At 38.9% G+C, this 17,089-nt stretch overlaps 1 protein-coding gene and 1 non-coding gene across 10 annotated transcripts in view; one reads left to right on the forward strand and one right to left on the reverse strand.

Annotated features, from left to right (window-relative positions):
* The window catches only part of MBNL3 (muscleblind like splicing regulator 3), a 128,789-nt gene that overhangs the window by 63,914 nt on the left and 47,786 nt on the right, over positions 1-17,089 (forward strand). The gene's annotated exons all lie outside the window — the stretch shown is intronic.
* On the reverse strand, positions 1,563-1,665 carry LOC114111876 (U6 spliceosomal RNA). Its single transcript, XR_003587607.1, has one exon. It is a non-coding gene; the product is annotated as a U6 spliceosomal RNA (small nuclear RNA).

The following is a 17,089-nucleotide window of genomic DNA, read 5'->3' on the forward strand; positions in this document are numbered from 1 at the left end:
GTTGGACACGACTGAGCGACTTCACTTTCACTTTCTATTGACTACTATATTCCAGAAACTTTTCACGTGCCAACTCTATTCCTTAACCCTGTTCAGGCTTTTACACCAATGGGTCAGGTTTCACCAGCTGTATGGCTTGGATAAGTACCCACCCTGCCTGTTCCAAAATTTCCTCCCCTGTGAAAACAAAGTTCCTATTAGCACCCACCTCCTGAGTTTCTGAGCGTTCAGATGTAGTGGTGGCTCAGACGGGAAAGAATTCGCCATGCAGTTCAATCCCTGGATTGGGGAGAATTCCCTGGAGAAGGGAATGGCTACCCACTCCAGTATTCTTGCCTGGAGAATCCCATAGACAGAAGAGCCTGGTGGGCCACAGTCCATGGGATTGCAGTCAGACACAGCTGTGCGACTAACACCTGAGTTCCTAAGCATTCAAGTGTGATGACCCACCTAAGGCGCTTGGAATAGATCCTGGCACTCCACAAGCATTCCAGGCATGTCTTTTCACCAAATAAATTCCTTTCTCCATTAAAGGAACCAGGGAATCCTCGGAGTAATGATTGATGCTGACTGAGGCAGGAAAAATATGAATCTGTGACATCTTGTGCTTCCAGAAAGTAAGGAAGTGCTTGGAAAAGGAAGGGGCCTGATAGCAGGACCCTGGAGCCAACCTGAAGAAGCAGCCAGTGAGCAAAGTGTCAAGCTCATGGAAGACAAGGAAAGACTGAGAAACTGTTGGAGAGTGGAGATTAAATAAACATGACAGACAAATACGATGTGGGATCCTGGATTGGATCCTGAAGCAGAGAAAGCACATCAGAGGGAAAATTGGTGAAATTCAAATAAGGTCTTACTTAATAGAACTTTACTTAATAGAATTACAGTAAAGTTAATTTCCTGGTTTTGATAACTATGGTATGTATGATGGATGTATAAGTCATTGACATTATAGGAATCTGAGTTAAGGGTCTCCAGGGGTACTCTGTACTATTTTTGTAATTTCTCTGTAAATATAAAATTATTTCAAAGTTAAACATTTTAAAAAGAACTTTCTTAGTCTTGCACATGCACCTTCTGTTTTTTGGTGCTGAGAAATACAGTGGAGTATTAGTTTTTTCGCTTTTCTTTCTTCTTTTTTTAAACTCTGGGTGTGGTAATGAGAAAGCTCTGAAATCCATGCAATGGCTGATCCTGAAACTCACCTCAACTAGCTAGATGAGTCGGATAATTGAAATAGTTAACAAGAGTACTCATACCCATAACAGCGCTTCACAAACCTAGCAAATCAAAAAGTGCGAATGTAGAATATTCAGTTGAGATTGTTACACTTTACAAATAGGAAACGACAGGTCTAGTGAAGGGGAGAGTCCCTTGCCCAGGGTCACATAAGCAGTAATCAAAAGAACCTGAAAACTGCAGTGTTCTTCCAGTCATTTCAGTCTTTTTTCCCACGGAGAAGGAGATAAGAGAAAACATCATTTGGGATTATTGTATTTTGTTTCTGTTTTTGACCTTTGCAACATTCTTTTAATTCTGAGGGGAAATGTAGAAACATACTGCTCAAAAATATGGAACGCTTCACAAATTTTCATGTCATCCTTGTGCGAGAGCCATGCTAATCGTCTCTGTATCTTTCCAATTTTAGACTATGTGCTGTCAAAGCAAGCATTGGGCTATTGTTTTACTAAACCAAAAGCATCCAGCGCTTATGGTCAGACTGTCCCATGTGACATTGGGATGCCCTGCTTTTGACATTGTGTGGTTCTCCTTTACTTTTTGTTACTTTAGAAAGGGGGAAAAGTCATCCTTCCCTTTTCTAATATCTCCCTCATTTGTTGTTTCACAATATAGTATTTAGATGAAGACTTTAAAGTTCTTTTATTTATTTCTTTGACAATCATTTTGGCTGTTAACTTTGAAAACAAGAAGGAAGAAGGGCCAGGGTGTTTTATTTTTAGAGCAAGTTATCTAACTTAGGGATGCTGTGCTTTTTTTAATCACTGAGAGTCAGAACACTGAGCTGTCTCGACTCACTTGCCCACCCTTCTCTCCCAACCCTGCAGCACTGAGTTAGCTAGCCAGAATCAGGGATTGTAATGGGCTGTGGATCATATATAGCTTCACTGCAAGAAACTCTTTGATGTCTGATGCCATTATAGATATACTCATTAGTACAAAGTCCTGGCCAGCTAGGGACTGGCCAGCTAGGGACCTGTCACAGATCAGCTGAAAATTTTGCAGTAGCAGGTCAGCCTTGTTATGGGTCAAATACAGTTTTGTAAAGGAACACCGAATCTAATCCAATGAATTTAAAATGTTTTTTTATGGAAGCATAGCTCAAGATCATTTCTCACTACCCCTTGCAGCCAAGGCTGCAGTTGGCTGCATAGAAAGAAAGGAGTTGTGATATAGCCAGGAAGGTATTTTTCAACCACAATTTGATACCATTAAGATGGACCTTTTGTCACAGGAACCCCATTTAGTATGAGAGATCTGAAGTTTGAGCACTGTCTACTGTATGTCAACTCATGTGTGGAAGAAGCTCTTTATATGTTAGGGACATAGATGTCTGATTTTACTTTATCATTTAATAATTCTCTCATGTCACATAGCTGTATAATCATTAAAATACTTTTTTCTCTACTTCACGTTTTTGTGAAATGTGGACACAAGATACTTTTGTGCATCTGGAAATAGCAATTAGTTCTTCTAGGAACATGACTTTCCTCATATAACATCATTTACTCACTGCTGTTTTTGCCCTTACAGATTAGTTTTCTGATTGTAACATCCCCAAGGTTGCCTTGTTTTCCTCTGTCTCAGCCTGCCACTTGATTGTTGACCTACAGGGTTATATATTCCAGAGGAATTTTAGCTGGCTGTTCTTTCCTCATTATTTCTAAATAATCTTTTCATTTTTTTTTCTGTATTTCCTCCACTGTATAATAAGTCTTTGGTTTCTTAAATTTCTGTTTTTTGTTCTTGTTACTGTCTAATCCAGATTTGCAGCCCTGCTTAGGTTTTCAGTGTTTTTATTACTGTGCATTCAGTTATCACCACAGGGTCCAGTTTTACTGCTAGACGTAATGAGAAGTTTAACTCATGCTTTTTCCTATCTTTCTTGATACTGTTTTCTTAAAAGTCAGTAAACAGTTCCATTTGTTCTACTACCTTTTATTTTGTAAATAATCTCCACCATTTAGATTAACCATGTTGTTTAGAGTTCAAATAAATTATTTTTTCCAATATTATTCATGATGAGTTTGTATAATATGGCTTAGTGTTGCTTAGTTGCTAAGTCATGTCCACCTCTTTTGCAACCCCATAGACTGTAGCTCGCCAGGCTCCTCTCTCTGTGGAATTCTCCAGGCAAGAATACTGGAGTGGATTGCTATTCCCTTCTCCAGGGAATCTTCCTGACCCAGGGATCGAACCCGGGTCTCCTGCACTGCAGGCAGATTCTTTACTGTCTGAGCCACCAGGGCTTAGTGTCATGCCTAATCTGTTTAGTGAAGTAGATGTAACATCAATTATTGCAGCTGTTACTGGTTCATAAGCATGTCAGTATATGCTTTCAGTTGGATTTTTTTTCTGTTGTAAGTGGACATTTTATTGTAGTTGAAACTCAAATTTTTAGTTACACAGTGGGAATTGGTAGAAAAGAGATATGCCTTTTGCTCCCGCCCATGTTCTTGTGGGTACAAAGTAGATAGTGAAAGCAGTTTCCACACTGAAAACCATCCAGTGGCTTGAAAACATGGAATCCACAGTGATAGAACGAATTTCCTGAACTAAGACGTAACCTGTATGTTAGGCATGATTTGCCTGCTAAGTAGTTAAAACTGAGGTTTTGGTTTCTGTCTTTAGCATACAGAAATGCAAACAGAAAACCTTTTTTCTCTGTGACTTTAAACTTCACCCATCTTTTAGATGTGTCTGGGTACAGTGAGTAGGCAGCATTGTAGTATTGATCATCTCTTATTCCATTCCAAATACATTTTGGAGATTATATTTTTAAGATGACATTGTCTGAAGATCACATACTGTCTTAAAATTTTTGTTCATCCTATTTATGAAAAAAAAAAAAAAAAGTAACCCTGAAGTAACCATTTGAGAAGTTTGAATATTTAAAAACTCTATGTGGTTTGAAAACATTTGCTAAATACCTATCCCAGAAGTTGTTTTTCTGTTGTTAATGTTTATACTTATCACATATAAGTATAAACTTTGGTAAACAAACTTAAATCTTTTACCAACATTTGTAAAAACATAATCTCTAGAGGGTGGTTTTTGTTTTTGTTTTTTTTGCAGTTTCCTGGTTATTTCACTTTTTCTCTTAGCCAGAAAAGCATTCTATATGGACGCAAATTCAATTTTAACTTCCAAGCAACTGAAAAAATTGTTTATTTTTATTCTGCTAGCACTACAACAAAGAAAGGATTTTTCCAGCTTTATTGAGATATAATTGACCTATAACATTGGTTAAGTTTAAGGTATAAAACATGATTTGATACAACTATATATTGGGAAATGATTACCACAGTATGCTTAGTTAACACCTCTGTCACCTCATATAATTACTCTTTTTGTAGAACATTTCAAGACTTACTCTCTTAGCAACTATCAAGTATATAATACAGTTTTGTTCACTATGGGCTTCCCTGGTGGCTTAGATGGTAAAGAATCTGCCTGCAATTCGGGAGACCTGGGTTCGATCCCTGGGTTGGGAAGATCTCCTCAGGAGGAAATGGCAACTCACTCCAGTATTTTCGCCTAGAGAATCCTGTGGTCAGAGGAGACTGGAGGACTATAGTCCATGGGGTCACAAAAGAGTCAAACATGAGTGAGTGACTAACACTCTCTCTGTTCACTATGATGCTGTACATTATATCCACAGAACATATTCATCTTATAACTGGAAGTTTGTACCCTTAGATCATATCTCCCTATTTTCCCTACACCCTTGTCCCTGGTAACCTCCATTCTACTCTATTTCTATGGGTTTGGGTTTTTTCATATTCCTCATGTCAATGAAATGATACAGTATTTGTCTTTCTGTGTCTAGTTGTCAAGGTACATGCATGTTGCCAAAAAAGGATTTCCTTCTTTATCATGGCTGAATAATATTCCATTGTATATGGTTTGGAATATTGTCTTATCTTTCAAAGAATCACGATATCAGCAATGGAATAAACATAGAAAATGCTGCCTTGTAATAACAGCTCTAAAAAGGGCTCCTGGCCTTGAACAAGTCATGAAAATCTTACTACCTCTGTTTCTCTTCATACAAGAGCATGGAGCAGCACTCAATTTGTAGGACTATTGATTATGGTTTACTACAAGGATTTTAAATGTTAGGGATCATTTGATGCTGAAAGTCCTGTTAAATCCATTAAGAGTTGTATATACACCCAATTCCTCAAAGAAATTGTTCATTCAGCAAATATTTATTGAAACCTATTACTTGTTAGGCAAGGACTGCACCGAATACAAAGTTGTGGAAGATGGGGTCCCTGCCTGACCTCCTAGTAGGAAGCTGCTTGTGTTATGTGCCATAAGCCAGGTACAAACTAATCATGAGAAGAATCCAAGGGCGAAGGCAGGGGCCTGGAATTACACCCAGCTGCGATGGTTAAAGAAACAGTCATGAAAGTGGTACCATATGAGATACTCTTGGAAGGAAGGATGGGAAAAGATTCCAGGCAGAAAGGATAACCTCAGCAAAGATGGAGGCAAAACTGTAGCATGGATTTGGGGAGTTGAGTGTTAAGTCAACCTCTGAAATGTAGATCTTATGTTGGTAGAGGAGTAGCCTTAAAAGAAAGTGAGGAGTTTGAACTTGATTTTGTAGCTCTGACGAATCTGACAATTTTTAAGTAGAGAAATGGCATCACCAGCCTATGTAAGATGAGTGGATAGAACCAAAGAGACTGGCGACCGGGGAACCGCTTAGAAAGCTCCTACTGAAGCTAGAAACCTTCATATTGATGGAATGAAATGATAAGAACTTGAATTAGCAGGAAGGAAAAGCCACGGATGGGATTGAGATGGTGTTCAAGTCAACATGGTTAAGTAAGAGGGGGTTAAAATGTTACTTCTGCCTACTGCTGTTGTGTTCACCTCAATATCCGATTTCATCACATTTGAAGTGAAGATTTCTCAGACATTTTTGGGAGGTTTCACATTAGATGATATCATTTACCACCACAGCTTTTGTGCCTAGCAAACATAGTACATATTAGGAGCTTGAAATGTATTCATTTATTAGACATTCCCCTACTTTGTTGCCTCAGTTTGACAGAGGAAGAACCAATATGGGCTCCCATGCAAGGTGCCAGGTCATCTCTCCACGTGTGTCTATACTTATACTCCCAGTTCAGTTTTTACCTGAATATGAATGAAAATTGTGTACACCCATGTGTCAACATTCCTCACTCAGCCAATTTTAACCTAGATTTGATGGCCTACCGATTGCTGATTTTTGTGAATTTCTGTCCCTTAGCATTATAGAAATGTTCCTTGGCCAAGCACATTGGATGCTCTCCAAATGTTGCATTTTGAGTGTTTTTACCCTCTATATGGATTTTTTTTTTAAATTGCTGAGTGGCCAGAAGAAAATGGCAACCCACTCCAGTATTCTTGCCTGGAGAATCACCATGGACAGAGGAGCCTGGTGGGCTACAGTCCATGGGGTTGCAAAGAGTTGGACACTGTTGAGCAACTAAGCACTGTAACATATCTTAAAGTAATTACTGTGATAAGCTAGTAATATTCAAGCATCATTTTTTGCCTTTAAATGATGCTTGAATATTACTAGCTTATCACACTAATTATCAAACTTTAAATGTTTGAAATTTAATTTCACAGCAAATGGCTACCTTGCAAATAAAGATATTCTTGGAAGCACAATTAGCGCTAATAAGGTCATTCTGAGTCACGTACAAGGTCAAAATCTGCAGGAAATTGTTTTGTGTAAAAGGTAACTGCCTATTCCAATAAAACTATATATTTAAAGTCTAATCAATAAAGACTGTTCTGAATGTACAGTGATCTTTTAAAAGTCCAAAGAGTTTGAACATGGAAGAGCAAAGAAAAATTCTTAGCCCATGTATTGACATTCTAAAATAAATGTCCCAAGCAATCTGCTTTTTCAAAGAGATGGGGAAATAATAAGAAATGTGAAAGTAATTTCAAGATGGAATTTTACAAAGGGATTTCTAGGCTTATGTGCTGTACCTTGATATTTGTACAGTCAGTTCAATCTCTTATACCATCTCCATCTTCATCTCCATTTCACATAGTGATTTCAGTTTTTCAGGACAGACATCCTGAGGCCTTGGGTGAATTAAGACATGATTCAGGGTTAGGCAGCTGACTCTAGTTCAAAAATAAGAAAAGTACCTGGGAAATTTTTAGTAAAATGTTTCAAGAAAGAAGAAAACTTAAGATGGTTTTAAGTATTTAGCAGCATTCAGCTGACGTCATTAATAGTTTATTTTATAATAATGTTCATAATTGGAACTCATATTTGAATAAGCAACTGATAGCTAAGATGAAGTCAAGACTCTCTTTCACTCTTCCCAACTTCTAAAGGTGTCACTCTGGTGGCACATTACACTTACTCCATCTCTGAAATATTCATGATAAAATTTAATCATCACATTTCACTATTCCTCCCTCAAATCGCCTGTTCTACCACTAGAGAATCACATAAGGAAAAAAAAAAACAAAACATTACTTCCTAGCCAGAGACTGTAGAGAAAAAAGAGAGAAAGAAATTTGGAGACATCTATCTATCATTTCCCTGGTGGCTCAGACGGTAAAGCGTCTACTTGCAATGTTCGAGACCCGGATTTGATCCCTGGGTCAGGAAGATCCCCTGGAGAAGGAAATGGCAACCCACTCCAGTACTCTTGCCTGGAAAATTTCCATGGACTGAGGAGCCTGGTAGGCTACAGTCCATGGGGGTCACAAAGAGTCGGACACAACCGAGCGACTTCACTTCCTTCTTTTCTTTCATCTATTGAGAGAGGCTTTTCATTCTGAGATACTTCAGCTCCAATAATAATGTATTTGAAATAAAACCAGAATGAAAGTGTAATGAATAAAATAACATGCTAATGAAAGAGGGGGTGATAGAGAAAGGGAGACTCCCCCAGAGAGAGAATTATTTGTGCCAATTTTATCACAGATTATAAACTCCATTATCAACTCCTTGGCTTTCCTTGCAGCAAAAATGAAGAACTGTGATTAATTATGGCTTAGACGTCTTGTTCTCCCCATCAGATTTCTCCTCCTCCTCAATACCATCTGTAGACCCATTTTTAGCCACCTTTGATTTCTATCCCACTGTCTTCCTTTGATTTCTATCCCATACTGTCAAGTGCTAGAGCCCCTTTCAGCAACAGTCCACAGTTAAGTTCAGTCGCTCAGTCGTGTCTGACTGTTTGTGACCTCATGAATTGCAGCACACCAGGCCTCCCTGTCCATCACCAACTCCCAGAGTTCACCCAAACCCACATCCATCGAGTCAGTGATGCCATCCAGCCATCTCATCCTCTGTCATCCCCTTCTCCTCCTGCCCCCAATCCCTCCCAGCATCAGAGTCTTTTCCAATGAGTCAACTCTTCGCATGAGGTGGCCAAAGTACTGGAGTTTCAGCTTTAGCATCATTCCTTCCAAAGAAATCCCAGGGCTGATCTCCTTCAGAATGGACTGGTTGGATTTCTTGCAGTCCAAGGGACTCTCAAGAGTCTTCTCCAACACCACAGTTCAAAAGCATCAATTCTTCAGTACTCAGCCTTCTTCACAGTCCAACTCTCACATCCATACATGACCACAGGAAAAACCATAGCCTTGACTAGACGGACCTTTGTTGGCAAAGTAATGTCTCTGCTTTTCAATATGCTATCTAAGTTGGTCATAACTTTTCTTCCAAGGAGTAAGTGTCTTTTAATTTCATGGCTGCAGTCACCATCTGCACTGATTTTGGAGCCCCCCAAAATAAATCTGACACTGTTTCCACTGTTTCCCCATCTATTTCCCATGAAGTGATGGGACCAGATGCCATGATCTTCGTTTTCGGAATGTTGAGCTTTAAGCCAACTTTTTCACTCTCCACTTTCACTTTCATCAAGAGGCTTTTTAGTTCCTCTTCACTTTCTGCCATAAGGGTGGTGTCATCTGCATATCTGAGGTTATTGATATTTCTCCCAGCAATCTTGATTCCAGCTTGGGTTTCTTCCAGTCCAGCATTTCTCATGATGTACTCTGCATGGAAGTTAAATAAGCAGGGTGACAATATACAGCCTTGATGTACTCCTTTTCCTATTTGGAACCAGTCTGTTGTTCCATGTCCAGTTCTAACTGTTACTTCCTGACCTGCATATAGGTTTCTCAAGAGGCAAGTCAGGTGGTCTGATATTGCCATCTCTTTCAGAATTTTCCACAGTTTATTGTGATCCACACAGTCAAAGGCTTTGGCATAGTCAATAAAGCAGAAATCGATGTTTTTCTGGAACTCTCTTCCTTTTCCCATGATCCAGTGGATGTTGGCAATTTGATCTCTGGTTCCTCTGCCTTTTCGAAAACCAGCTTGAACATCTGGAATTTCACGGTTCACATACTGTTGAAGCCTGGCTTGGAGAATTTTGAGCATTACTTTACTAGCATGTGAGATGAGTGCAATTGTGCGGTAGTTTGAGCATTCTTTGGCATTGGCTTTCTTTGGGATTGGAATGAAAACTGACCTTTTCCAGTCCTGTGGCCACTGCTGAGTTTTCCAAATTTGCTGGCATATTGAGTGCAGCACTTTCACAACATCATCTTTCAGCATTTGAAATAGCTCAATAGTAATTCCATCACCTCCACTAGCTTTGTTTGTAGTGATGCTTTCTAAGGCCCACTTGACTTCACTTTCCAGGATGTCTGGCTCTAGATGAGTGATCACACCATCGTGATTATCTGTGTCATGAAGATCTTTTCTGTACAGTTCTTCTGTGTATTCTTGCCACCTCTTCTTAATATTTTCTGCTTCCGTTAGGTCCATACCATTTCTGTCCTTTATCGAGCCCATCTTTGCATAAAATGTTCCCTTGGTATCTCTAATTTTCTTGAAGAGATCTCTAGTCTTTGCCATTCTGTTGTTTTCCTCTATTTCTTTGCCTTGACCGCTGAAGAAGGCTTTCTTATCTCTCCTTGCTATTCTTTGGAACTCTGCATTCAGATGCTTATATCTTTCCTTTTCTCCTTTGCTTTTTGCCTCTCTTCTTTTCACAGCTATTTGTAAGGCCTCACCAGACAGCCATTTTGCTCTTTTGCATTTCTTTTCCGTGGGGATGGTCTTGATCCCTGTCTCCTGTACAATGTCATGAACCTCATTCCATAGTTCATCAGGCACTCTATCTATCAGATCTAGGCCCTTAAATCTATTTCTCACTTCCACTGTATAATCATAAGGGATTTGATTTAGGTCATACCTGAATGGTCTAGCGGTTTTCCCTACTTTCTTCAATTTGAGTCTGAATTTGGTAATAAGGAGTTCATGATCTGATCCACAGTAAGCTCCTGGTCTTGTTTTTGTTGACTGTATAGAGCATCTCCATCTTTGGCTGCAAAGAATATATCAGTCTGATTTCGATGTTGACCATCTGGTGATGTCCATGTGTAGAGTCTTCTCTTGTGTTGTTGGAAGAGGGTGTTTGCTATGACCAGTGCATTTTCTTGGCAAAACTCTATTAATCTTTGCCCTGCTTCATTCCGCCTTCCAAGGCCAAATTTGCCTGTTACTCCAGGTGTTTTTTGACTTCCTACTTTTGCATTCCAGTCTCCTATAATGAAAAGGACGTCTTTTTTGGGTGTTAGTTCTAAAAGATCTTGTAGGTCTTCATAGAACCATCCAACTTCAGCTTCTTCTGTGTTGCTGGTTGGGGCATAGACTTGGATTACCATGATATTGAATGGTGTGACTTGGAAACGAACAGAGATCATTCTGTCGTTTTTGAGATTGCATCCAAGTACTGCCTTTCAGACTCTTTTGTTGACCATGATGGCTACTCCATTTCTTTTGAGGGATTCCTGCGTGCAGTAGTAGATATAATGGTCATCTGAGTTAAATTCCCCCATTCCAGTCCATTCAGTTCGCTGATTCCTAGAATGTCGACGTTCACCCTTGCCATCTCCTGTTTGACCACTTCCAATTTGCCTTGATTCATGGACCTGACATTCCAGCTTCCTATGCAATATTGCTCTTTACAGCATCGGACCTTGCTTCTATCACCAGTCACATCCACAACTGGGTATTGTTTTTGCTTTGGCTCCATCCCTTCATTCTTTCTGGAGTTATTTTTCCACTGATCTCCAGTAGCTTGTTGGTCACCTACTGACCTGGGGAGTTCCTCTTTCAGTATCCTGTCATTTTGCCTTTTCATACTGTTCATGGGGTTCTCAAGGCAAGAATACTGAAGTGGTTTGCCATTCCCTTCTCCAGTGGACCACATTCTGCCAGACCTCTCCACCATGACCTGCCTGTCTTGGGTCGCCCCTTGGGCATGGCTAAGTTTCATTGAGTTAGACAAGGCTGTGGTCCTATTGTGATTAGATTGACTAGTTTTCTGTGAGTATGGTTTCAGTGTGTCTGCCTGCTGATGCCCTCTTGCAACACTTACCATCTTACTTGGGTTTCTCTTACCTTGGACGTGGGGTATCTCTTCACAGCTGCTCCAGCAAAGTGCAGCCGCCAGTCCCCAGGCCCCTGCAATTGCAGGAGAGATAAGATATATAAACTCCTTGTAGGCAGGTTCCCTGCCTTACTCTTTGTGTCTTCCATAGTATCCAGCAGTCTTTTTACAGAGAGGTGCTTATTAACCAGTGTACTTTCTTTTATCGAGCAATAAGAACAATGCAGTTCAATACATTTTCCTCTTTACAGTAGTTATCAGAAAGCTCAGAGCTACACTTAAGGCCCAGCTGAAGTGATTAACCTTATCTAGCTTTTTGAAGTTTTTGATGTAATTGCCACCACCTTCCCCATTATATCACTCTGATTCTTTAGGCCCATGATAATGGTGTTTTTGGAAATGGGTCCTTCTTATAAGTTATTTCCAAGCCTTTTTGGGAGAATGTAGTTGTATAACTAGTGAGAGGGCAAGGGAAGAGGTTAATTCTATTTCCAAATTTCTTATTTGCAGCTTATTAAGGTGTTTGAGTGTTTTTTATTTTTGACATGTCAATGTATTACAAGCATTACGGTATTGCAAACTGGGGGCTTCAGTTTAAATAAGCTGCCAGTGATACTCAGAAGTAAACTGCGTGCTGCTGAGACTACTCTTAATCAGACGGGAAAGAATAGCGAATACTTGGAACTCCTTAGCAAGGTATTTATTTTCTTCACAATGAAAAGAAGAACGTGTCCTATGGGATGTCCTGTTTCCTTACTGCATCACTGCAGGGTACAACCGATGAACTTCGGTGCTTGCTTTGAGGTTTGGGAGTCTATCAATACTTCAGCTTTTGGTTATCCATGTTGAAATGCTGTGGTCAACATTGGGTTGTTTGCTTGTTTGATGTGAAAAGTATTTCCTTCCTTTGAGCTTATCTTTTTTTTCCAAATACCTTTTCTGGGAGTGAAGAGAAGAAGTAGTGCTTTCGAATGAGTGTGGTTTCTGCAGTGTAGTAAAGGTATTAGTTTATTGGAGAGCCAAGGAGATTTTACTAGAAAATCTTCTGTCTGCTTAAATTTGGGTACCTAGCAAACATTTCAAAAGCACACCCTGGGGAGATTTGTAGAGAAATGTAGGCAACGTAGTACAGAGCTCCTAAGTACTTATCTCCATAGCTAATTGCACTCCGTTTGTAAACAGAAAATGAATGTGTTAGTAGTACAATAGAATTTTGAGAGGTCCAATCCTTGTTTTTGCATGACCTGGACTGGCCTTCTTTTATGCGACTGCTAACATCATTACTGAGGTCAGAGATGTGGAATTAAGATATCAAAAGCCCTTTGATATGACCTTTTAGAAACTGAATTATCAGTGACATAAGAAAATGCTCAGTAAACGGCTCAATCTATTGTTGGATAAGACAGCTGCGTTCCCAGTGTTGGGAAAGTGTTGGCTGACTGGCAGCACCACATTCACCTGGGAACTTGGTAGAAGTGTAAATTCTTGGGCCCCACCCAGAACTGCTGAATCACAAACTTTGAAGGTGAATCTGACGGTCTGTTTCAAAAGGCCCTCCTGAACACTCGAATTTGAGGACCACTGGTTTAGAGAAACCAGTGGCTCAGTTGGTAAAGAATCTGCCTGCAATGCCGGAGACCTGGATTCAATCCCTGGGTTGGGAAGATCCCCTGGAGAAGGAAATGACAACCCACTCCAGTATTCTTACCTGGAGAATTCCATGGACAGAGGAGCTGGGCAGGCTGCAGTCCTTGGGATTGCAAAGAGTAGGACACGACTGTGTGACTAGCTTTCACTTTCACTGTCTAACAGTCCAGGAGAGTATCAACTAAGAATAACGTCTCTCAGTTTCAGAATTCTCAGCACTTATTATTTCTTCAGTGCTTTTTCTTTTTTTCCACTTTTTTTCAAATGGCCTCATCCTTGGCTTATTGTTTATACTCAGATCTGGTGGAAAGAAAATGACGCATGTTCTGGAAGACATATATCTTTGGGAAAGTTATATTCTCCCCAGGGAGCACCACAATGCTTATTAGCTGAGAGAAGACATACTGCATGAGACGCACTGCACGAAAGAGCAGTTTACTTTTGTTGCTGGTCAGTCGCTCAGTTGTGTCCAACTCTGTTATACTCAGCATTTCCCAAAAAATATTTCACCGTAGAACCCTCTTTCTGTGGAGCACATGGAAACTTTCCGTGGAACATCTCATTACAGGTAGTTGGGCGAGAATACCATTGGTATGTAAATGTATGAAACCGAAAAGAAAAAGATGCTTTTAATCATTTGTCTATTGTAACCCTTTGGAAGAATTTGTGACTTTTTTATACTCCAAAAGCTCTAATGTAGGTGTCACTAGCTGCCACAAGTGGACTTTCAAAATTTTATATGCAGCAAGTGTGGGGACAAAAAGGGTCTAGATATGTATATGGCATATATAATATGCATTTATATGTAATATTCTTTATAATAGAAATATATTCAATATAGTATTCAGTATAATGAGAATATTCAATAAATGAATAAATATGTTCAAATGTGTTTCACATTTATGTGAGTTGCTCTTGGCTTCTAAGCAGTTGGCCTATTGAGAAGAAAAATAAGAAAAATGAAAAACTAGTTGAAATATTTAGAAACAGTTTTATAATGAGATTCATTTTTATTATTTTACCAACTTAGATGAATCATATTCAAAATCCCTTTGTGATAATTAATTATGTGTTAGTATTTTAAGCACCATTAATATCTTTTATAGCCTGTTATTTGTTTTGCTTTATCCTCCTAACTTTCTAGGAAAAAATGACTTGCCTCATTTCTTTTTATTATTTTAATATGTTATAAATAAGATATAGATGGCCCCAGTGGCTCAATGGTAAAGAATCTGCCTGCAATGCAGGAGCCACGGAAGACATGGGTTCAATCCCTGGGTTGGGAAGATCGCCTGGAGGAGGAAATGGCAACCCACTCCAGTATTCTTGCCTGGAGAATCCCATGGACAGAGGAGCCTTGTGGAGGACAGTCCATGGGGTCGTAAAGAGTCAGACACTACTGAAGCGACTTAGCACAGCATAAATAAAATATAACAGCTGTCTTGGCAAAAATAAAATAATAGTATTGTAAAATAAAGTAAAAATAAAAAATTTAAAAAAAAAGTACCAACCAAAAAAAGTGACACTCCAAACCTTTTTATATGATAGAAATTACTTTGAATGTTTTATTCACTATAATTCTATAGTGAATTTGTGTTATGTGAGATCTTAAAGTAAGAAGCTTGTAATAGTAGAAAAGTGCCTCTTGACTAGATAAACTTGTCTTCTAAGTAGGCACTGGCTTATTGCCAGTTGTAAAGGGAGCAATAATTCCTTTCTCTTTTCAATTATTTCCAAGAATAAGATTAAAGCCTGGATCTGCTGCTTTACCCTCTGCTCTTTCACCTACCATTACCAGTGAGCTGGGGGACAGCAACTGTATAACAGTCTCCAGTTCTAAGAAGAGAAATGTCCTTGGTTTTTTAACACTGTATAGAAATTCCCTCCCTAGGCACAAGATAAGTTGTATTACAAAATCAAAGATTCCTCATATAATGATGCATTATTTTTTGTGGGGAAATAAAATGGTAAAACAGTTTGTAATCTATCAAATTTGAAAAAATTCACAGCAACAATTTTAGCTCTGTTGTAATGAACTAATGAAGAAAATAAATATAATTTTTTTAATGCATTTGACATCCAAAGCATACTAAGCTTCACTTTTTCCCTTTGTCCTTTCAAAGTAGTTACGAAGTGTGTAGGAGCAGGAATTATTCCTAGAAAAACTAATTAACAGATTTGGAAAATAATTTAGTCGTGATCTAAAGGTAATTAGAATCCAGGACACTTAAATCCCAGTTTAGCCCTCTGCTAATAAAATACTACATTCATACTTAGTAAAAGACTACATTCATATTAAAAATTTAGGTTTATTCCTGCTTTGTCTTGGAATAAATGCATTAGAAGTCAAGAGTGTGAACTGCCGGTGACCTGATTCCAAACAGTAGATTCATTTCACCATTGATTTTATTTATCATGATTATTTTCCCCGTCAAATTGTCTTTGAAAGTATAAATACCCTTTTGGACTCTACATATTCAATTGTGTCGTCACTTATTATAAGATCTAGATTCCCTACTATATATATCATCAGCAAATATCTAGAGCATTTTGACTTTTAAAAGCTGTGGAAAAACCTAAATGATAAGTTAGATTGAATAGAATTGATATGTTCACATCATATTTATGTTTACCTGATGTATCCCCATGTTAATTTGCATTTGAAGTCTTCAGTCTTATTTTGTGAATAATGTTTAGTTAACCAAAAATAAATTGACCATATAGAAAAGAAAATAAACATAACTCTTGCTAACAGGCCGAGTGGAAGCACTGAAAACATCAAATCCTAGTTCCCAGGTTCACATATCATCACCCCATGTAGCACCATCTCGAAGTTTATACTTTCTCTGGTCATTAAAATCGGGTCCCCACTAAAACTGAGCCTTTGGTGGCATGTCTTTTGTGAGGTGTGTGTGAATTCTTATTTGTCTGTGTTCTTTGTGGAATGAAATGCTTCAGAAGAACACTTCGTACTTCTTTGCAATAAATTGAATCTTCTGTCATTGTTTGCGATTTTCTCTGCTTTGTCATAGTGTTGAACCTACAGCACTCAGCACTTCTTGTAGTCTGAGTAAACCTGCTTCTAAATGGCCCTGCCGTGTTTTTGTTTTTAATTCTTCTTTTAGGGTGGCAATAATAATAGTCCCAAAAGGCACACAACCAAACCTTTCACCAAGCCCCACTTCTGTCCATTCTCAATGTCCATGGGGTTTTCAGGACTGTCACTCTTGTCAGACCATGGTCATTTGTGCTTAAGTTTTCATAACCCAGCTCCTGATTCCAGGACACTGCTTCTTCCAGACCAACTGGCAACATTCCTACTGTGTATTTACTAAAAAGCTCTGCTAAGAGATGAGATATCTGTACTAATTGTTCTGCTTTGGTTAGGATAAAAGACTTAATAATGTGTTTAAAGCCATTTGAACAGTGCCCAGCACATGGCAAATACACAGTAAAGTTATTCAGGTGGATGTGGTGTAAAAAAAAACACTGGACATTCAGTTACCTTGTCTTACTCATTCTCAAGTCACCCAAGATGCCCAGGTACTTAACAAAACAGGCCACTTGGCGTACATTTCCCTATTGAATAGTTTTCGGACATAGCTGACAGCCAGTTGGTATGTAATCTTTATTATAATCTTAGAGGGAAAATAGTGACCCGAACATTGGAAATATTTGAACAGGCTCATTCTTCAGTTTAGCACGCCGAGATGATGGGAAGCGCTCATGTACTTGTTCAAATTCCAGCTCTGCTGCCTTACTTC

The sequence above is a fragment of the Ovis aries genome, chromosome X, assembly GCF_016772045.2.
Source record: "Ovis aries strain OAR_USU_Benz2616 breed Rambouillet chromosome X, ARS-UI_Ramb_v3.0, whole genome shotgun sequence".
NCBI classification, from domain to species: Eukaryota; Metazoa; Chordata; class Mammalia; order Artiodactyla; family Bovidae; genus Ovis; species Ovis aries.